The sequence below is a fragment of the Hippopotamus amphibius genome, chromosome 1 (genome assembly GCF_030028045.1).
Source record: "Hippopotamus amphibius kiboko isolate mHipAmp2 chromosome 1, mHipAmp2.hap2, whole genome shotgun sequence".
Lineage (NCBI taxonomy): Eukaryota > Metazoa > Chordata > Mammalia > Artiodactyla > Hippopotamidae > Hippopotamus > Hippopotamus amphibius.
Window position 1 is genome coordinate 97,752,490 of NC_080186.1, and position 22,309 is coordinate 97,774,798.

At 36.4% G+C, this 22,309-nt stretch overlaps 1 protein-coding gene across 4 annotated transcripts in view; it reads left to right on the plus strand.

Annotated features, from left to right (window-relative positions):
- The first annotated feature begins 1,044 nt into the window (after positions 1-1,044).
- RAP1A (RAP1A, member of RAS oncogene family) overlaps positions 1,045-22,309 on the plus strand; it is a 69,888-nt gene continuing 48,623 nt past the window's right edge. Inside the window, exons 1-2 of one of the 4 annotated variants that reach the window (XM_057746112.1) lie at positions 1,126-1,168; positions 8,437-8,530. The gene's annotated coding sequence lies outside the window, so the exon portion shown is untranslated. Of the gene's footprint in view, positions 1,169-8,436; positions 8,531-22,309 lie in introns of those variants that run through there. The other 3 variants (XM_057746031.1, XM_057746191.1, XM_057746274.1) reach the window with 3 other exon arrangements.

The following is a 22,309-nucleotide window of genomic DNA, read 5'->3' on the forward strand; positions in this document are numbered from 1 at the left end:
GGCCCTGAACCTAAGAATCATCCATGATCTTTTTCTTCCTTCACACACTGCCAAATCCATTCCAATTCGAAGTGTATCTGAATACATTCAGATACACCCTTTCCCACCCCTTCTCTGCAAGCCATCCTAGTCCAAGCTACCACAAACAGCTTCCTCACTGTTCCGAGGGCATCTGTGCTTCCTTGTTGTGTATTTTACACACATTAGCAAGAGTAACTTTTTCATGTGTGAATCAGATGCGGTCATTCCACTGCTCACCCTCCCATGGCTTTCTGCTGCTCTTATTAACGGCCCATAAGGCGCCACAGGATCCGACCTCTTCCCCACCGCTCTCAGCCTAACTACTACTGCTCTCTGGCTAGCTGACTACGCTACAAAAGGCCATAGTGGCCTTTTGTTGGTCCTGCAACATACCAGGCTATTCCCACCTCAGAGTTTATGGCCGATGTTCTTTGCGCTTGGAAAGACACCCCCCACCCCGCCCCACTCCGAGGTATTTGCGAGGCTCAGTCCTTCATATAATACATGTATATGCTCAAAAGTCTCCTCTGAGGGGCAATACCTGGCCATCTATAAAGTCACCCCATTCATGGTTTTATTTTTCTTTACACCACTTACCACTTCCCGAAATTTCTGTTTATTTGTTTGTTGTCTGTCTCGTCTACACTACTAGAATGCAAGCTCCACGAGGGCATTATTCCCTGAGCCTAGGACAGTGCCTAGCACCTACCAGATACTCAATTAGTACTAGTCACATGACTGCATTCCCTCCAAAACCCTATTCCTCCTGAATCTTCGGACCCTTCTTCATTTCATTTCCGGCCTCCCCGGACCATCTCGTCCAGGGCAAAGCCGCAACTCCCCCCTCCTCTGCCCGAGTTCTTAGCTCTTCCACACCCCGCTCTCTTCCTGCGCGGCCCCTTTAAGCGGACTCCGGAAAGCCGCGGGGAAGGCGGGGCCGAAACCTCGCCGACGCCGACTCGGAGGGGCGGGACGGAACTAGGGGGGCGGGGCCTGCGTGCTGCGTGCGTGCGCGTTCTGGAGGCGCCGCCGCCGCCGCTCTCGAGGCCGCTGCCGCCGCCGTCGCCGCGCAAAGCCGGAGCAGGAGCCACGGCCGAGAGGAGGGAGGAGGAGGAGGAGGAGGTGGAGGAGGCGCTGGACCGGGGGGGTAAGTGAGGGGCGGGGAGCCGGAGCCTGCCCCAGAGGGAGCGGGGGGCGCGGGTCGGCCGAGCCCGGGCTGAGGCGGCTCCTGTCGCCGGTCAGTCCCTTGGCTCCCCCTTCCTCCTCCGCGTTCCCTCGGTGTCCGGGGCGGCGGCCCCGGGGGCCTGGCCGGCGGGAGGGGCCAGGGCTTGGGGAGGCCCGGCCGCCGCCGCCGGGGCCAGAGCCAACCACGCCCGCGGACCGAGCCGGTCGACTGTGGCTGGGCCTGCGGGAGAGGGACGGGAGCGGCCCGGGCCGGGTGTGGGAGAGAAAGAGGACATTGTGTCCCCCACCCTCCAACTCCCCGAGGTGTCATGGCACAAGCCCATTTCCCTCGCCATCTCCCCGGACACTGTGCTCTCGCCCTCGCTGCTTGAGAGAGGTAGTAGATTGGCCATCGCTGCATTTTTCTTCTTGCCTGTCCCCAGACTAGGGTCAGATCTTCCTTCAGACCCAGCTTACCCTTTTGGGGGCACACGAAGAGGGGGTTGGAGGCTTGGGTGAATTTTCTGTCCTCCCGCGACTGCTGGAGAGGTGCTGGTAGACGGGAGCGGTGTCCTTTCAGTGTCCACTTGTCAGGGTTCGGAGTCTCCCATTCCTTCCTTCATTCCCCCAGCGCACAGGGCTGACATCTCTGCACCCCACTCCACCTCTCAGCCCCTTTCCCGCCCTCTCTCCCCGACGTCTTCCGTAGCATGCCATGTGTTCGCCTTTTCGGCGTTGCCTTTCTTGGATCTCTGTTTCTTCCCTGAATTTTGTTAGGGAGGAGGTCACCGAGTGATTCTTGTCTTCCTTCAAACTGGGACTGGTAGGAGTGTCTTTTGCCCCCTCGTTCAGGAAGTTAAGGACAGTGTCTTCGGATGAATTGTGTAATTTACCGCTATGGGGAAAAGATGAGGGGAAGACATCAACTCAGAGGGCTAAGAACCAGAGTTTAGGGGACCTTTTGACCTCTTGGAAAAAAAACCAGTGTTGAGTTAATGAATTCCGTTTTGGGAGGGAAGGTCATTTTGTCACTGCTTTGAAGGGGGGGATATAAGAAGGAAGGGAATAACAGGGCAGGAGTTAACGGGTCACAGCCATACAGGTGGCCACAGTTTTCTGCTTCCTGGGTGTGAGATGATGATTTTCTGCTTTTATCACAGTAAGAGTGAAGCTTTTAGTTTTAACGTGGGGCTCCTACCTTCACAAGCATGCTGAAGGGCAGTCTCAGAAGGGATGCGGCTGGAAACAGGATTTGGAAACTTTATTTTGGTTTCCTGTCAGAGTGTGTGGGGGTGGGCACACGTGTGTGTAGTTTTTCTTTTCTTTTGATGTAACTGACATCTCTGATATTTTGATGTAATAAGCACTAAATCAGACCCCAAGCTCCTGTCTTTATTATGATTTCCTATGACACTTTCTGTTTGAAATTAAATATTTGTGTTGGTTGAAATTCTCTTTAGTCTGGTGTTTCAGTGAGTCTTGTTTCTTCTGTATTTTGAATTATGTACTACAAAATATGGTTAGGTGTAAGGTACTGAGGATCACACCGTGTCCAGCACATGGTAGGCACTGGGTATTTCTTGAATGAATTGTATGATTACAAAGATCTGTCTAGGTTTTATATATCTTCTGTCCTTTTTTGAGAGGTAACTCAAATTAGAAGATTGCATTTCACTTCCAATATACAAAATAATAATTATTAACCTTTTCTGAGCCACTGACACCTTTGAGAATATAAGGAAACATAGGTATAAACTCTCTCCTCAGGAAAGAAGTAATAGACATTTATGCACAAAATTTTACATTCAGTTTCAGGAACTCTCTGAAGCCAACCTTGGGTGCTTGTCTTAAGTGTAAACTGGAATCCCTGAGTAGAATAGTTCCATATTAAAAATGTTCAAGAGCCTTTGTTCACTTTCTGTGTGACTTCAGGAATGACAGTGTCTTCCCTTACAGACTAAACTTTGGGTCTCTGGGAACAAGTTTTAAGAATGATTATTATTACAGTTTTATGAGGAAAAGTTCTCATTAATAACTATTGCCTGTAATTTAAAACTAATAATATTAAACAAATGGCTTTGGAGGAAATAAGCTCATTATAGTCACTTTTGGCGGCTTAAAATCATCATCATGACTGACTTATAATTTTTATTGTACAAACTCCTTCTTAGCAGTATGATCAGCACTTCCAAATGTTCACAGATCATTTTTCCTATTCTCTTCCAAGCTTGTTTATGTGCATGGTTTTTCATGTAGTTAATAATTATTGTATCAGTATTCAATATTAATTTAACAAGTGCTTTTGAATGCCTATTTTGTGAATAAAACAAAGTCCTTGCTGTCATAGAGCTTATATACTAATCAGGAGAGATGGGCCATAACCAAATAAATATAGAATAAGTCAGATGGTAAGAGGTATGCAGAAGAGTAAAGTAGGGGGACAGAGAGAAACAGTGGCAAGGAAGGGTAGTCAGGGAAGACATGAGGCTGGAGTAGAGACCTGAAGAAAGTGAGGGATGTATGCTTTCTTGGGGAAGAAGGTTACAGGCAGAGAAGACTATAAGTGCAAAGACGGCTCAGTGTACTTGGCCTTTTGGAGAAGGCCAGTAAGCAAGAGGGAAAGTGAGAGAGCTTGAGGTTAGAGTAGTAGCCGAGGCCACTGTAAAGCCTTGTAGGCAGTGGTCAGAACTTTGGATTTTACTTTGAATGAAATGGGAAACCACTGGAGAGTTTTGAGTAGAAGAGACCTGTTCTGGCTTAAGTTTGTGGCAAATGTTCTGGCTGCTGTATGGAAATCAACTTGGGGTTGAGGGGGGGAGGGGGAGTGGAAGCAGGAAGACCAATTAGGAGGTTGATCTTCATTTTAAACCTTTTTCTGTGGTTGCAAAACAGTACATCTACTTGCTGTTGAGTATATAGGTAGTTTCCTTTTCCCGCATTGAAAATAACAATGAAATGAACACTTTCGTGTATGCAGCATTTTCTTTCTTTTTGAATATTTCCTTGGAATTGATTTCCAGAAGGACTACTGAATCAGAAGTATATAAATATACTTGTCTTCTTAGTGTATCTATTAATTCCTTCAGAGAGTAGGTTATACTAGTTAAAAGTGACAGCCACAGTTGTTGATCTTTCATGCAGCGTCACTTGCATTGACTATTATTATTTAATACTTAAGAAAAATTTGAGTTATGAAAAGAGACCTTTTAGATTGTTAGGTTTCATTTTCCAGTAGCTCACATGAGTTCATATGTTAGCTCACCTCTCTAACATTTAGCAACAGGGTGCTAATTGTTGGGGATACAGAGTTGAGTTAGACAGGGTCTCTGCCCTTAGGGAGTTTTACATTCTGTGGTAATTTGTAATCTAATAGTTAAATAACTTCAAGTCTTGCCAGTGTTTACTGTTACTCAAGAACTTTGTTAGTGTGTGGTTGATAATCTTTTATATAGAGTGGACATTCCAATCAAGCACCTATCTTTTTCATATTGATAATTTTTTTTCTTACAAAGGGAATTTTAAATGGTATTTGCAATTTGTTTAATTTCTGTTTTGTATGTCTTTAGAATCTTACATCTCTAATAGCCCCATGTTTTGTTCTTTGCAGTAAATTATGCAACTAGTACTTACTTGAGGACTCTCACAGTGAATTTTTAAATTGTTGTAATTCTTTGTAAGTTATTCAAAACAGAGACTATTGTTTCTGTTAAATAAGGTCAGCATTGCATCTTTGAAATTTTATTTAGATTATAAAGGAGTATGATATCAGTCTATTTTGATAGAATTATACCACTGTGAGCCATTGCTCAGCATTTCTGCTTCTGAAATCCAAACGGCTTGATTTGACATGAGTAGGAACTCCAACATCTATGAAGTGAGTAGTTCGAACTAATGGAGTTACCTGCAAGCGTCTAGCACTGTGTCTGAGGTATGCTAGAGACCCAGCACATGTTGATTGAACCTCACATAACCTCTAAGCTCCTAGCTCTAAAATACTCTTATTTTGGAAGGTCAATAAAAAATCTAGTATAAAACATTTATATCATAATGTTGTGGTGAGTTTAAAATTGTGAACATAAACTTACTTCCTTCTAATGTTCCTTTCACATTGAACTCATCAATTTTAAGGAGTTATGGCATATTGCCAAGTATTTTCTTCTCATTCTGATGTCATTACTGCTGCATGACTTAATGTCAAATTCATATCTTATGGAAATGATCAATGTTAAAAATAAAGATATTTAAGCTTTCTATGTTACTGAGACAGATGAAGCATCCATATTTTCCCCTTTTTTGTGTGTGTGAAATTTGGAGGTTGTAAGTGGTAGTTTTATGTGCTTTTCAGTCTTTCATATACAGAGAAAATATTGGCTATTTACATTTTGAATTTTTGTAATAGTGGTTATGAGTATGCAATCAATGATTCACACACTCTCTCTCCAATCCCCTTTGCACTCAGTTTTGGGATGACTGGTTAAGAGGGCAGTTTGTTTCACAGTTAAATGATCCAGATTAGTATTGAACCTATAAACTTAACATGATGTTCTGATCAATTAAGCAGTTCAACAGAGAACTATGCCATGCTCTAATTTCTGCTTGAAAATAGGCCTTTTAGAGGTAGAAGGTACAGGCATGTACCAATAAAAAAAGGAAATTGTGTATGATAATTAAGGTAGAGTTGAAATAAGAAATAGTGTACTTTTATAAGTGGTCTAAAAATCATTCTTTTATTGTAATTTTCAAAAGTACATGATAGGGGGCTTCCTAGGTGGCGCAGTGGTTAAGAGTCCGCCTGCCAATGCAGAGGTCACGGGTTCGATCCCAGCTCCAGGAAGATCCCACATGCCGCGGAGCAACTAAGCCCGTGTGCCCAAAAAAAACAAGAATTCTTCAAAAGTACATGATATACACATGGAGGATTAGATGTTCTGTGAAATTAATTTTGATCATTAGACTAATGGCTTTATTTTTTTTAAGTTCTAATGACTTATTTAGGCTATATAAGTTTAGGTTAGATAAATCTGGAAAAGAAGATTTCTTTGCATATCCAGTTTTCCCAGAGATAGAGACAGTTTCCTATCTCCAGCCTGTTTGTTCAGTTCGTATTGAGAGTGGTTCAAAGTGTGGAATGGTAAAACTAACCAAATTTGGAATTAAATGTGTAATTCTATGTTTGGTTTCAGAATATATTTAAATTAGGCCATATCTCATAAGGATAGGAATGTACTAAACTACACATAACTGATAAAAGACACTGTTGGGTTAATTAAAACTCGAGGTGACTTACTTTGAATTCATACCTGTAACGTAGTTGTTTGCAGTGCCATATACTTACTCATTATACTCACTCATTCTGGTTGTAAAAAATAACTGCTTAGGATAGAACTGTGGCGTAGTTATCAATGACAAAAGTGTCAAGTTGGAGAGACACAAAGAACTGGGTACAACTGTTTCTTTGGACAAAGCCCAAATGTGGCTTGTAAGACTGTATGTTAGTAGTAGTAGGAATTGTAGTAGTAGGAATCTCATATTGCAGACTGAACATTTCAGATCTGTCAGATGTGTGATCTGGAGAGCAAATTCATTCACTATTTTCAATGATATTTTTAAATTCATTTATAAATAGGATCATTCTGTTCTAGACAAGTTGGCTGGATTATAGAACGTTAAGCAAGCAACCACAACTTAATTATTTTAGCAGCTGACATTTAACACTAATCTTTGGGTTTTATGTAGTTTTCAGTATCTCACGAATCATTGATGTCTTTTGAACTACCTTTTAAATTCCACTGTATAAAATATTGCATAATTTCATTAATAGATTTCTGATTCAGTCATTGAGCAGATGTTTGACCCAGTACTAGGCTGTTTGATGGAAACTGAGATGTGAGGCTGTAGTTTCTACTCTAAGGAATATATAGTCTAGTAATTTATCTTGTTTCCCAGAACCTGACATATGTTTTATAAATAAGTGTTGTATTTTCATGGTTGAATAAAATTAGAATGATACTCATTTTCTAAGTAAAATCTATGTGATATTTTAATTCTCTTAGTTGCTCAATAACTATTTCTGTGGTCTTGTTTTTCTATCATCTTTTTAATATTAGAGCAAACCAGTTTCCCACAGGTTTAAGTGTAGTACAAATTGCTTGCTCAACTGTCTATTTTACTTCCGTCAGAGGTCTTTTATTTCCTTTTTTTTTTTTTTTCCAAATTGCTTTTCTGCGTATATGCCACATTGTAGAGAAGTTTTTTCCTGGTTCAGCTAACAGTTTTAATTCTGTGTTTAATATGAGAAGTTTTGGAGGTTTTTTTGTATTTTGTTTTTTTTTTGAACAGCTTAATATTTTTTCTACACTGATTAAAATCATCCTGTGCCATTAAAGTTAACTCTCCACTAGAACAGAAATGTGCATATAGAAAAATACATCAGTGTGTGTGTTTTTAGTGAATGTTGTTGGTAGCCTGCCAGCTTTATTTTCGAGTTCCTCCCAGACCTAACTGTTGTGTGCTTATAAGGCAACAACAGTATATTTAGTTAATTTGCAAAATGAGAATAGTTCTTCTGGTTTTTCCATTTTGCATGCTTTGAGTTAAGATTAATTGGACATTTATTATTCTCAATAAGCATACAGAAAAACAGTTCGTTTAACTGTGGTGCTTTCTGTAGGCGCATTGGCTGACTTTTAGATAGTGATCCTGGTGCAATTTCATGAGTACTGCAGAGTTTTGGATGACATTCTTTACACAATCTGAAAGTACACATGAGCCTAACATAAGCTGGAAACAAAACAAGTTTGACGTTTTCTTTGCAGTAGGAAGTGTAGTTTCTAGTCCAAGTAATATGCCCTTGTTAGGTTCAGAACCATTTTCAGAAGTTATAACTGCTTAAATATTTTTTTCTTCTTTAAACTACTTCATGTTCCATTGTGACAAATTTTGAAAAGAACATAAATGTAAAGAAGAAATTGAAGATTACCCATAAACCTATTACCCAGAGATAATTTCTACTAACATTTTAATGTGCATTTTTCTAGTTCTTTCTTCTCATGTAGATTTTTTAATTTTTTAAAAAATTGGAATTATGTAAATACAGTTTCGCTCCTTGTTTTTTCTCTGAACAGGATATTGTTCTCCTAGTATGGGACTCTTAGGTTGATCTTTATAATACTACTATTTTAAATAACACTGGGGCAAACATTTTTGTACATTTATCTTTGATTGCATCTCTGTTTTTTTTTCTTCCTTTAGGGTAGATTCCCAGAACTGGGATAACTGGATCAGAGGGTGGTTACCCTGTGTATAAGAGTGTGTGTCTCACTGCACCTTCAATGGCATTGAGTAGGTCAGTTTTTACAATCTTTGCCAATTTGTTAGATATCTGTTACAATTCTTGGGTGGTAATCACAAAATCCTCATATTAATAATCTGTAAAACCATCAGAGTGTATGATTATTAATTTGCAGTCACCTTTGAAAAGGTTGGTTGGAATGAATTTCTTTGAAAATATTTTAGGTAAAAGTAATCTTTGTGACAAAAAAGATATTCCTTGACATTGCAATTTGAGTATTGTTCTTATATTAGAAAGAATCTTCTCCCTTTACTAAAATAACAAACACAAGAAAGCTTATTTTATAGTATGTAGTAAATAGAAATATTATGTAAAAGTAAATTATTTCAGATAGATGAGAGGGATAGTCACATGATTCAGAGTTAAAAAAAAAAAAACCAACAAAAAGCAACACGCAAGTTAGTGTTTAGAGCAATGGCTGTAGGGTTAAGCAGCCTGTGTTCAAATCCTTGCTTTGTCATTTACTAAGTACATGACTGAGGCAACTTACTGAGTATACAATTTAAGGTAACCTACTAAATATATAATGTGATGTTTCTGAGCTTTGGGTTTCTCATCTTAAAAGGAGAATAAGTAATAATACCTACTTTATAGGATTGTTGAGAGGATTAGAAATACTGTTTAAGAATGCTGAGCACATAGGCATTTAATAAAAGCTGTCAATTATTGGAATTGAAAGTTTGGGGCCAGTTTTTCACAGTGGGGCAGGACATATCTTTTGTGTGTCCTTATTTGCATAAATAAATGCAGAGATGCAAAGGGGACTTGAGCAGTGGCAGCTGGAAGGGAGTGGTAGACATTCTTTGTGGTAGGAATGGCATGAGCCGAGATAGAAAGTTCAGGACAGGTTGGAGGACAGGAGATTGATTTGACAGAAGCCTAGGCTTGTATAATTAGAAAATAATGTCAATAAGGATATAAAGATTGATGGGGACTAGACTTTGGAAGTCATTGAATGCTAGGTTGAGAAGTATAGGCTTTATGTAGGAGCACAAGAAGTTTTGATATGAGGAAGATGAGCCAATCAGAGCATTCATCTTTTGGAAGATGAATCTAGCTACAGAGTACAGAATGAATTGAGGAAGAAAGAGACTGAAGACAGGGAGACTGGTTTAAACACACAGGTAAGCCAAAATTTGAGGGTTTAACAGAAAACAGGAGGGAAGATTTGCAGGGGGAGTTGCTGGGCATCACTGTGGTGAAGATCTCTGGATCTTCAAGTATACCCATTTTGGAGATGAAATTCAAAAGAAAGTCCGAATCTAATGAATAGGCTACATAGAGTTAGGTAACCTTTGAGAGAAGATAAGACTCAGTATGTGCACTTTGGTGGTTGCTACCTTTTTTTAAAAAATTGAAGGGTAAAATATTCCTGTTTTTCATCAGTAAAAAGCATTGTTTATGCTATTTCTTTGACAAATGTATAGCCTCCTGCAGAAATTTACTTATCTAGCTTTTTGAGTTCTTAGCTAACAGGGAATCCTCACTTTTAGACATTGTATTTCTGGAGGTATTATCTTAAAATACTTCACTGTAAGGTGAAATTCTCCTGTGTGTGGTTTTTCCAGCTTTCATGATGTGAAATTTAGAAACAGTTTTGTGAGCGGAAGTGATAGAAAGTGAAGTATAGACTTCTTGTTAAGCAGCTTAGAATGTTGAAGGCATTGAAATATGGAGCAATAAAAAATAGGAAATTGAGTATGTGATCTTTTAAAAAATATCACTTTCAGTGCTTCTATCTTAATTTCTTAATTAAAAAAAAAAGAACAAATTCCATTCTTAGTCATTCTGATACCTGGTTCTAGCTCTACACTAATTGTACTTTCCACTTGGCTGAATAATACGTAAGCAGGTTAGCCCAAAGATTGATATTAGTATTTCTTTTAACTGATAAGTAAACTCACATGAGCACTGAATTATCTGCTAGCTGTCTCCCTTTTATATTACCAGTTGAGAAAAGAAGCAACTCCCATTTTTAAAAAGTAAATACAGGTTTGTGATACATACAAGGTGTTTGAATTTTTTAAACCATTGAGTTTTATACCTTTCGTAATGTTTCTTTTAGTTTTCAGATATTTTCTAAACTCAGAAATAAAGTCTTTATTATTATTTTTATTCACATCACTCCCCTTTAAAAGTATCCTTGAAAATATTTTTAAATTAATAAGCAAACGGAGCACATAGTATTGGGGATTGTATATGTGTTTTTTTTTACAGACTGTTTTTTTTACGTGAAACTGCAGAAGTCAAGATCTGGTCAACTGAGTGATAGTTGGTTTACTAGAGACCTCACATATTCAAAACAGGGATTTATTGTCTCAAACTGTAAGATTCCAGTTGAGTCTGTTTTGAATTGATTTGAAGAAATTTCTGTTTGTCAACAGAAACTGAAACTACAATTATTTTCCTAAGACTGATCACTCTTACCCTTCCCTTCTTCTTTCCAAGCATAGTTGAGAACAGGATCTTACCTGATTTGGGCCATGCTGGCACTGGCACTGGCACTGTGATGTCAGCTGTGGCCTTCCCAGTCTGTACTTGTCACATTCTTAGAAACCCTACTTGCATCTTGGCAGGAAAAATAAGTTAATAGATTGAGTGGCTAGCAGCTCGTGGTATACTATTATAAGAAAATTCACAATTTTAAATGTCAATCAGACCTCAATAAAGCTAAAATTAAGAAAAAATTTATTCAGTTTTTACATGAGGTGACATATGAGGTGTGTGAAATGTGAATAGACTTTCATATTTTTCTATCCCAAAGGATTGAAATAAAGGGAAATAAAGCCCATTGGTTGAATAGATATTGTGTACATTTTGCTTACTCTTTTTTTTATCAGAAGAACATTTTTTTCTTATTTACTTTGAATGCTTTAGCATTCATCTTTAGTAAGTTCTTGAATAAGAAATCAGAGTCCTTCCCCAAAATAATCTAAAACAGTTTGGCTACTTAGCCAACAAGTATCTATTGAGTGATTATTGGGTACCTGGTACTATGTTAGGAACTAGAGATGGGGCAGTGAATAGACTGCTCTTGTTCAGTTCTTTATACCAGTGGGGTTTGGTGGTTGTGGAGAGAAATGCTAAACAAACGAACAAGTGAACAGACAATTTCAAAGGTCACAAATGCTATGAAGAAGCTAAAACAGGAAGAAATTATAGTGATGGAAGGGTTTAGATTGAGTGTTGAAGAAAAATTCCCTGAAGATATTTAATCTGACACCTGACTGACAAAAAGCCAGACATGTGACAACCTGCAAGAAGACTGTACCAGACAAGAGGGCCATTTGGTGCAAAAGCCCTAAAGTGGGAAGTAGCTAGTCATGATTGAGATGGCCATTGTGGTAAGCTGAGGGGAGACTGGTAGATGAAGTTGGCAAGGGGCAGATCACTTAAGTCTATGGTAAAAGGTTTGGATTTTGTTCTTGTAAATACAAAGGGAGGACACAGGCTATCACTACCTGCCTTTTAAATATGTATAACTTTTGAATTTGAAGATGGTGTTACTAATGATACAGGTTTAAAACAAATCTATAGGGTAACCAGCAGTTTTTTTCAGATATGGAAAATCACTAACTTACGGTACATAAATTATGTTTTTCCCAGGGGTCTACAGCAATAGGAATGACTTCTTTTAGTATTGCAGAAAGCCTAATGAAAATTGTGTTTGCTCTCAGTAGATTTATACAGATTAAATATTATATATCTTTGCTTTGACCAATAATTATATTGACTCAAATCTTGGGGGCTAATTACCACGTTATCATTATTGTACATTGTGGTGATTTGCAGGCTGTTAATAAAACAAAACATTCTGCGTATACCTCTGGAACCCAGCATTGAGTTTCATTAGTTTTTATGTCTTTGACAGTTTGAGAGTTCTTTTTTTTTTTAATTAATTAATTCATTTATTTAATTGGCTGTGTTGGGTCTTTTTTTGCTGTGTGCGGGGCCTTTCTTTTAGTTGTGGTGAGTGGGGGCTACTCTTCATTGTGGTGCGCGGGCTCCTCATTGCCATGGCTTCTCTTGTTGCGGAGCATGGGCTCTAGGCACGTGGGCTTCAGTAGTTGCAGCACATGGGCTCAATAGTTGTGGCTCGTGGGCTCTAAAGCGCAGGCTCAATAGCTGTGGCGCATGGGCTTAGTTGCTCCGCGGCATGTGGGATCTTCCTGGTGCAGGGCTCGAACCCGTGTCCCCTGCATTGGCAGGCGGATTCTTAACCACTGAACCACCAGGGGAGTCCTTGAGAGTTCTTATTAGCCATTATATATCTGATTAATAAAATGTCAGTACATTTGATAGGCAAAAATCTTTAAAGACATGGAATCTGTGGAGAATAAAAGATTTTTCATAGTTAGGTTGAGAATCACAGATAAATGTCCCAATCTCTAGAGGGGCTTTTAGGGAAAAGGGAAGTAATTTTTTTTTTTTTGAAGGTAAAACCCTTACATCCCATTTCATCTGCACAGCAAATCTGTGAAATAGATATTGTTCATTTTTTGCAGATGATGAAACCCAAACTCTAGAAAACTCTTCAGAAATAATTGACTTCACCTTTTTCCTCTGCAAAACTCCCCCTTCCCCATGAAGCCCTAAATTACTTAAAATAAATCACTTTTACTTAAAGTAAAAGTTCTAAGGAGGAAAGTAAAGACCAGAAGCTCAGAAAGTATAATTTTCACCAAGATTTTAACTACCCAAGTGGTCCTTAATGTTTTCAGCTTTAAAAGAAATCCGCTTTAGACCCTTGCATTCACATTCAAGATATCATCATCTTTTGGTTCTGTTTGTATCTCTTAAATTTTTAAAAACTGTTTAAAAATTTACTGTAGTTTTTTGAAATGAGGTGGTAGAACAACAGTAATCAAAATGTTTATGCAGCCAACATTAGTTGTCCACCTAATCTCTGACTGTTTCATTGGTGGGGGGGTGGTTTATTTCTGTCTTCTATTAGTACATTGTAGTGTGTGGTTTGTTTAGAATTATGAATGGATAATTCTGGGGCATTTAATGTTTAGTAGGTTTAAAAAAATACATCATGGGGATTTTTTTTTTTCCACTGACTGATGTTAATACTCAGGCAGACTAGCAGTGAGATATTTATAAAGTTTCTAATCCTTCAAATGAATTAATATCTTAATAAATTAAGTTTAGAGTACTTTTAAATGAATACTTAATAGCAGTGGATTCCTAAGAGATGAAAGTAGATGCAGATAATCAAGAGACTGAAAGAAACTATTTTAGTGGAAGGTTGCAAAAGGGAAGGGATTATAATACAGGATTTACCACAGGGAATGGATTACACATGGAAGTTGCTATGCTTGTCTCTAGGGAAAAGAAATGTATTTTCACCAAAAGAGAAATGAAATTGATGAAATGAGGGCTACATGGAGATAAATTAACATTGAAGGATAGAAAGAACACTTTAGGTTAGATATGGTGGCCTAGAGGGACCTTCACAGAGGATGTGATGAATCTCAGCATTTGTTGCAGTATCACTACTTAATGAAAGATGGGATCTGTCTTGTTGGTTTGGGTTCAAAGTACAATTTGTCCCTAGTGTTCAGAGACTAAGGTTATAATGTGACAGGTCTATAAAAGATAACTTTATGTGATATTTTGGTTCTTGACATCCTCAGAGTACTTTTTGTTTTTTGGGTTTTTCTGGGGCTATGTTTCTGTATGACAGCTTTCAACTGTTCTATTTGTTGTGTCCTGCTGCTCTTTATTCTAATCATATAATCAGTTTAGTAATAACATACATAACCCCTGGCATGAAATTTTCATGCTTCAGAAAATCGTTTTGCATATAAAGTACAAGTATCAATTTGCCCTGTTGATGTGTATATCTAAAAATTGATGTAACCTTTATAAATTTAATTATTTAAGACTATTAGATTAATTTAAGAAAAACCATGGGTGAATGAGTTCGAAGGTGAATCTGGTGATATCTCACACCCACCTTTATTTGTTTAGATCTTCAGATATTAGGTTACTTTGATGATGTTTGTTTTACATCCAAATGATAAGTCTGGAACTTAAGTAACTCGTAACTGGTGAGATAGTATATACTCTTTAAAAAAAGTTCCTGTGCTTTTTGAATATTGAGTTTCACACTTGGGACAAACGCCATTGTAAAACATTCTTTTGAATTTTAAATGTTTGGTAACTTCTCACTAGTATTCAAATGTCGTAATTTTTACATTGAAATATGATTGTATTATAACTCAAGTACCAACCAAAATCAGCAGTTGAAACCATGACTAGGAGGGTTTTAGGTAATGTACTCATTCTGTTATTTCCATTAGATTTTAGACTTGTACTACTGTCATCAATAAAACAAGCTTGAGATTGTTTCACCACTTAGTGCCATCTGCTTGTGTGTGTATGTAAGCAGTAGGCCTTAAACACTGGATATGGAGAATCATTGCTTTGTGGTGTTCCAGGCTGGCTTTGCTTAGGTTCAGCTGTACTGAGTTGAGCTTCTGTCTATAGTGAATTGTCACATTTTTGATCTTTTGCAACCATAATATTTCCATAACCATGTGTTTAATGTCTTGTGTGTTGTGCTGAGGATGGACATATGAAGTCTTTTAGTAGTACAAAGAAGATGCCTATTTAATCAGTAAAACTTTTAAATGATTTTTTTTAAAGCATTCAAATACTTGCAGAAGAGAGATGACTCTATATGAAGGACCAACCATCCTCTCTCCATCTTGTGGTTAATTTTCACAGTATAAGAAACTATTTTTTAGTCCTGTAAGTCAAAGTGTTTCATAGAAAATCAATCATATAATTGCATTTGTCTGCACCATTTAAAAAAAGGCTTTACTGTTAAGAGAGAAAAAGTTGATTAACAGTGTTTATATAGTGTGATTTCAGTTCTTATTTTTACAAGTTTCTATTCAGATGTAGAATATAGGCAAAAGGGAATATAGGCAAAACATCAAAAGGACCAAAGTTGTTATCGTGAAGTTGGGATTACAGGTGATTTTTATTTCCCTTTTAAATTAAAATTTTTATTTTCTGAGTTTTATACAGTTGATATATTTTATAATTAGAAAATGAGGGTTCTAAGATGAGTTCAATATGGAATATGAAAATTAAATTTAATAAAGCTTTTAAAGATGAAGATCCTTTGGGGATAAAAGTTAAAGGCTTTATAAATGAATTAAATGCATTCCTGAGATGGAATTATATGTAATGATAATATCTGTGATTTAGAACAAAAACAAGCAAAATTAAGTTCATTTTCTTGGTGTAGTGAGTGAGAGAAATGGGAAAAGTGTACTATGGATATGGTGACTTGGAAAACTTATTTGATTCTTCTAACTCAAGTTTGCCTCAGTTACATTCATTTGTATACTGTTTTATGGATAATTGTTTAATTACAAGATATAAACTTATTTATATAAATGATATGCCAAATCTCACTTTGAATATTTGGTCATTTGATACTATATTTGTGATCAGTAGGCAAAACATTCTGTGGAAGTTTGTATAGTATCTACCAGTTATGTCACCTCTTTATTTCTCAGTTGTTTTCGTCTATAAAATGGAAAAAGCACAGTACCTATTTCTTAGACGTGATTGAGGATTGAATAAATAATGCTGGTGTACAAAATCACTTAAATATTATTGCTGCTGTTGTTATTACTACCTCCAAAAGCTGGCATTGACGTCTGTAAGAAATTGGAGATCTCTAGGCACTGAAGCAATGTCTAATCCTTTGTATCCATTTTGACTAACCCAGTGCATTCTCCTTCAGTTAAGTGGGACTATTACCTGTACACTTAGGTAGAGTCATTATTTATGTACACAGTAAATCTTGGTATTTGTGGTTTAACGTCTTAAACCTAGAGTATTTAACATGGGAGATTTGTAATTTGGGGTAGGAAAAATTTTGAGTCTTGCATATTTCAAGGCTGACATGCCAAACACTTTTATTAACTAGAGAATTAAGTGTAGCTGACAGCATCCCAGTTATTATTACTAACAGTGACTTTTGTTTTCAACTTGTTGAATTTTCATCATAGGATTAAAAACTTCTGTTTCTTTGTGAATGGTGGTGCCCTGAGAAGGCCGGTAGTTAATGCTGGATTTTGCAGATTTAACTGAAATGAGATTATTTTAGTGGCAAAATTTATAAATTTTGCCTATTTCTTTTATATTCTTCACAATGCCTTGTACCCAGTAGGGGTAATGGATAATACGGTGTGTTTGATAGTTGGTGAAGAAACTTGAATCTTCAGGTTCCTTAAAGGAAAGGGAGGAGATTAGCAGGAATTCCTAGATTTCCAGGCTTTTAAGTTATTTTTATTTTTATCACTTAAGTACATAATTTAAAAAATTTCACATACCAAATTAAAATATATATATCTGTTTGGATTTCATATCTCCATGCAGTGGTGTGATGATAAAAGTGTGCCTCGTTTAATAAAAGCTACTAGCCCCATCCATAGAAATGCTGATTTTATTGTATCTGCAATAGGGCCAAGGGATCTATAGTTTACCCCACCCGGTGATCCCAGATGATTCTGATGCCATACTTTTTCAATTTCTCTATATATTTTCATTTTAGTATTATCTTTTTAGAAATCTGTATTGTATTTTTAAAGCCATAGGACTATAGGAATAAACTTTATATTTAATAATGAAAATTAATGTTATGTCTTAACTATTCATTGTATGTCCCTTTTTAAGTAGTTCAAATGTACATATATTACTTATTCAGACCCAAGTAATACCAAGTTTATTATAGAAAAAATGAGAGTACCAATGAAGCAGTGTCTCTCAGCCTTTTTATCATTATTACTTGCTCCCCTCACTCCAGTCTTTTTATATATTTTTTTAATTGTCCCCTTATGAATTTTTAATACCACAGGTATCCTGTATATTTTATTTATTGTATGTTAATCTGTGCTTTTATACACTAAAAGAGTTAAGATTTTTTTTACCCCCTTAGGAGTGATACTGCCCCGTTGAGAATGAATGCAATAAGCTAAAAGAAAAAGCACCCTTAATTTTACCTCCCAGACTGTTAACATTTGATATACATCTTGCCCAGTGGTGTTCAGTGCATGTCTGTTTTCCTTCAGAAAATGAGATCTGATGCATAATAGTTCATCGTCCCTTTAAAAAATATATTGTGAATTTTTTGTGAAAAGAATATATTTTGATATTATACCTAATGGATAAATAATATCAATAGGTAGTATTCTGTTATGTGAATTTGCCATCATTTAAAAAAATTCTTTGCTATAGTTTTCAATTTTTTATTATAAAAGCTCTGCTACGAATATCATTGTAGTTAACTTTTCCAGGCATTCTTAATTATTTCCTTAGGATGAATTCCAAGAAGTAGAATTATTTTATTCTGTATATCTTAATTTTGATGTGTATAACTTATTGAAAGTCCCTTTCCCCAAGGACAACTACTGTTAATGTGAGTATTTGTCCAGCTTTTTCCTGTGTATATCCTAACATAGTTTTATAAACGTGTATCTTTCTATCTTTTAAAAAAGAATAATAGAGTGAGCTTCAACTATGGCAAATTGCTTTTTTGCCCAAGGCATTTTGGTCGTGTTTTCATAACAGTATATGTAGTTTATCTCATTTCTTTTTAGCAGTGTTCTACTGAATTAATGTACATTTATCCATTCTTCTGTTGAAGGACCTTTTGTTTCCTGGATTTTTTGTGTCTTTGTTTTTGACATACATCTTTGTTTGCTTGTGTTTTTTGCATCATAAATTCCTATTTATGGTGGAATTGCTGGGTCATTTAAGAATTGGAATAGCATTAAATGCTTGAGTCTCTTTTAGGCTTTCTCTTTTTTATTCCTTTGTCTACTCTGATGTTGGTACTAGATTTTCATTACTGTACTTTATAGTGTTGTACCTTTATACCTGGAAATATAAAATGTTCTGTTAAGTAGGCAGATGTGCTTTTGTGTATTTTTCAGATTACAAGTTACAGTTTAAGTTTGGCTAGGTTTTGTTTATTTTTAAAAAGACAAGTATTGATATATGTATTGTAACTAAATTAGAATAATACAAATTTTTGAGGATTGACATTTTTTGTCTTGAACTTTTAGTGCCTGACAGTAATTCAGAACTCTAAAAGCACCTCTCAATTGCAAAGGGGACAAGTTGTTGAGCTGTGAGTTCTATGGAAATACTTGGAACCACATTTCTGTCCAATATGTCTTTTAATCTTTGGTTTATTGATTGAAGTATATTAGATACATACTTTCTCTGCTAACTTTTATTCCTTTTAAAAGGAGATATATTCTCTCTCTCTTTTAACATTTTTGGTAATGTACTTATTTTATGTATCTCATAATATGCTATTTCTGCTTATTTTTATCAGGTTTCTTTAAACATTATCTTCAGAGTTATTAATACATTTTTCTGACGTTTAGAGTTTCATAAAGTTCAAAATATATGGGAATAGATCCATTAAACATTGCAAAAGAATTATGCTTTGGTTTTCAAAGTGGAAATGTTTTCATAGGTTTTTTTTTTAATTAATTTATTTATTTATATTTATTTATTGGCTGCATTGGGTCTTTGTTGCTGCACACAGGCTTTCTCTAGTTGCTGTGAGTGGGGGCTACTCTTCATTGTGGTGCGCAGGCTCCTCATTGTAGTGGCTTCTCTTGTTGTGGAGCACAGGCCTAGGTGCATGGGCTTCAGTAGTTGCAGCACATGGGCTCAATAGTTGTGGCTCACGGGCTCTAGAGCACAGGCTCAATAGTTGTGGCACACGAGCTTAGTTGCTCCGTGGCATGTGGAATCTTCCCAGAGCAGGGCTCGAACCCATGTCCCCTGTATTGGCAGGCGGATTCTTTACCACTGCGCCACCTAGGAAGTCCCAGGCTTTTGTTTTTTTAAGGCACTAATTTTTTCTGAGACAGTTTTTCCTTTAAATTTAAATTTAACTGTTCATCACACCATTACTAAAATCTTTAAATGTTGATTCTTACCCTACTTACTATGATTCTATTTGTGACCTAACTTTTTTCCTTAAGGCACACTTTTGGTTTTTTATTTATTTTATTTATTTATTTAGGCCACACCTCATGGCTTGTGAGGTCTTAGTTCCCAGACCAGGGATTGAACCCACATCCTCAGCAGTGAAAGCGTGGAGTCCTAACCACTGGAAGGCCAAGGAATTCCCTAGACACACTTTTAAGTGAGACTTTCAAATGCTCTTAGTGTTCTGGAAGACTTAGTTTATCTCTGTAATGAAAAATCTCTCCTGAGAGTACTGTGTTCACCACAGTATGATTGGTTGAAAACTAATCATAATAAATAGAATAAATGACATTCAGTACCTAGGCAATTCAGACAGGACTGTTTTTTAAGAGTAGTCTCTCTTGGAGTTGAGTTGTTACCATAGCTGGCTTAGGCTTATTACAGAGGCTCACCTTGCTTTGGGTCATGCTTCTTCGTCTAGCCAAGTGAAAAACCAACCATTTTCCCTCATGGTATGGTCTTTCCTGAGAGTTATGTTTAAAAAATTGACATCTCAAGTGTAATTTTTGTCTCTTGAGGCTTACCATTTAACCAGGTTTGAGATTTTATTCTTTGGTGCATACTTTAAGTTAAACACTTCGTGAATGTACATGAAGCTGAATCTTTTACTCAGGATCACAGTAGCAAACAAATGACAAGCCATGCTTGAGGGTTAACTTACTGACTTTAGACCTTTGGCCAAGCCTGTGTGATTGCTTGGATACTGTCTTACCACCCCCATTGCCTACTTTGTATTCTGAAGCCTGAAGCTGTATTAAAAACTTCAGATCCATTTAAGTGAGTAGTCCATATAAAGAGGATATTTGATTGTAACTAAATATTATGTGAGATCATTATAAATGATTATAAAAATTAGAATGTGTAATAGACATTTGTGTTTGTAAGACTTTGAAATATTTCCATTTTATTATTTTTTATTATTTCAGATATTTTCCCCTCATACTTAACTATTGTGATAAATTAGTTCCAGAGGATTTTAATCAGTAATAGTCATCTGGTGGAAAAGATTCTTTAATAGATTTGTTAGAATATGCATCTCCGCTGCACATGAAAATTGGGGAGGTTTTATGTTCTCTGACAGAAAGTAAACTGCTTTTCAGGAAGGTATCGAGTAATTTTTACTAGCTCTTTATGTAATTATTTTGCTATTCAAAGTATAATTAAAGTAATCCTACATCCTTTTAGCCATACTGTTTTTTTTTAAATTAATTATTTTTAATTAACCAATAATACATTATAAAAAGAAATACAAATATCAGAAATACAGATCAAGTAAAAAATACAGATAAGGCAGAAATAATAGTTATCTGTTTGCTGTGTATCTTACAGAAATTTCCTGTGTAAACATATATATGTGCATATGTAAAAGTATTTAGTTTTGTTTTTATACCTGCTTTTTTTTTTTTTTTTTTTTTTTTTAAGTTTTTAGATGTAGAGTGGAGACATGAAGACTAGAAATGAACTTTACTAGCATGCTATGGTACTAAATGAAAATTGCATTCTTTGAAGATAAGTTTTGTCAGGTTTCACCATCTCTACCTTTGTCCCTCCCGTCACCTGTATTCTTTTCTTTTCATCATCACTCTTCTCCTTGAAAGGAGAGAAGTAAAGTATGGTAGGTCTCAACCCAGAACTGTCTGTATATTAGAATTAACTGAAGAGTTTTAAGAAATATCCACATCACAGCTCCACCATCTAGAGATTCTTATTTAATTCATCATGATGAGGCAAGACATGTGGGAGGAGAACATGATTTATCTTAGCCTGCATATATGAAGCTTGCCTGAGCTTCTGAGTTCAAGTATGATTTGGGGGAGGCAGTCATTGAATCCAGAGGGGCATCTTTTTGAGTTTCCTGTCTTCAACAAGGAAGATAGGCATAGGTCTTTGTCATCCCTCAAGTTCTCTAAGGAATACACTGCCACAAACTTCTTCATTTATTCCAGTGTTTGTTCATCTACAAAGTTTGTAATACTTTAATTTTAAGGAAAATCAACATCATTAACGCTGTGCAGATTGGATAGACAAGAAGATGAGTGATAAAACAGTATGGTGTTGTGGTTAACCACACAGATGCTAGGGCCAAACAGCCTGGGTTGTAATCCTGGTTCTGTAATTTATGTCTGTTGAGCTTGGGCAGGTCAGGTTTGTGTTAGCCTTTCTGCCTCATCTATAAAATCAGGATAATGGCCTCTACTTCATAAGATTATTCTAATAATTAAAAATATTAATATATGAAAAATGTTCCAAACAGTATTTTGTGCATGGTAAAGATTCAGAAAATAATAGCTGCAGTTAATTTATTCCCTTTCTTGTATCCTCTTTTCTAACATTGTCTCCCTTTTCTTGCCCATTCCTCCTGAAGATAGGTTAATGCTTTTTTTGATAAACTAGATCAGGGTCAGCAAACTTTTTTCAGTAAAGAGACAGATAATAAAATATTTTAGGTTTTTAGGGTCATGTTGTCTCTATTGCAATACTCAGTTCTACTGTTGTAGGGCAAAAGCAGCCATAGATTATGTGTACACAAATGTGCATGGCTGTGTCCACTTTATTTATGAACACTGGAATTTGAATTTTATATAATTTCATGTGTCACAAAGTACTGTTTTTCTTTTGATTTAAAAAAAATTATTTAAGAATGTGAAAACGATTCTTAGTTTATAGGCCACACAAAAACAGGCAGTGGACTGGATTTGGCCTGTGGGTCATAGTTTGCTGATCCCTGAACTAGAG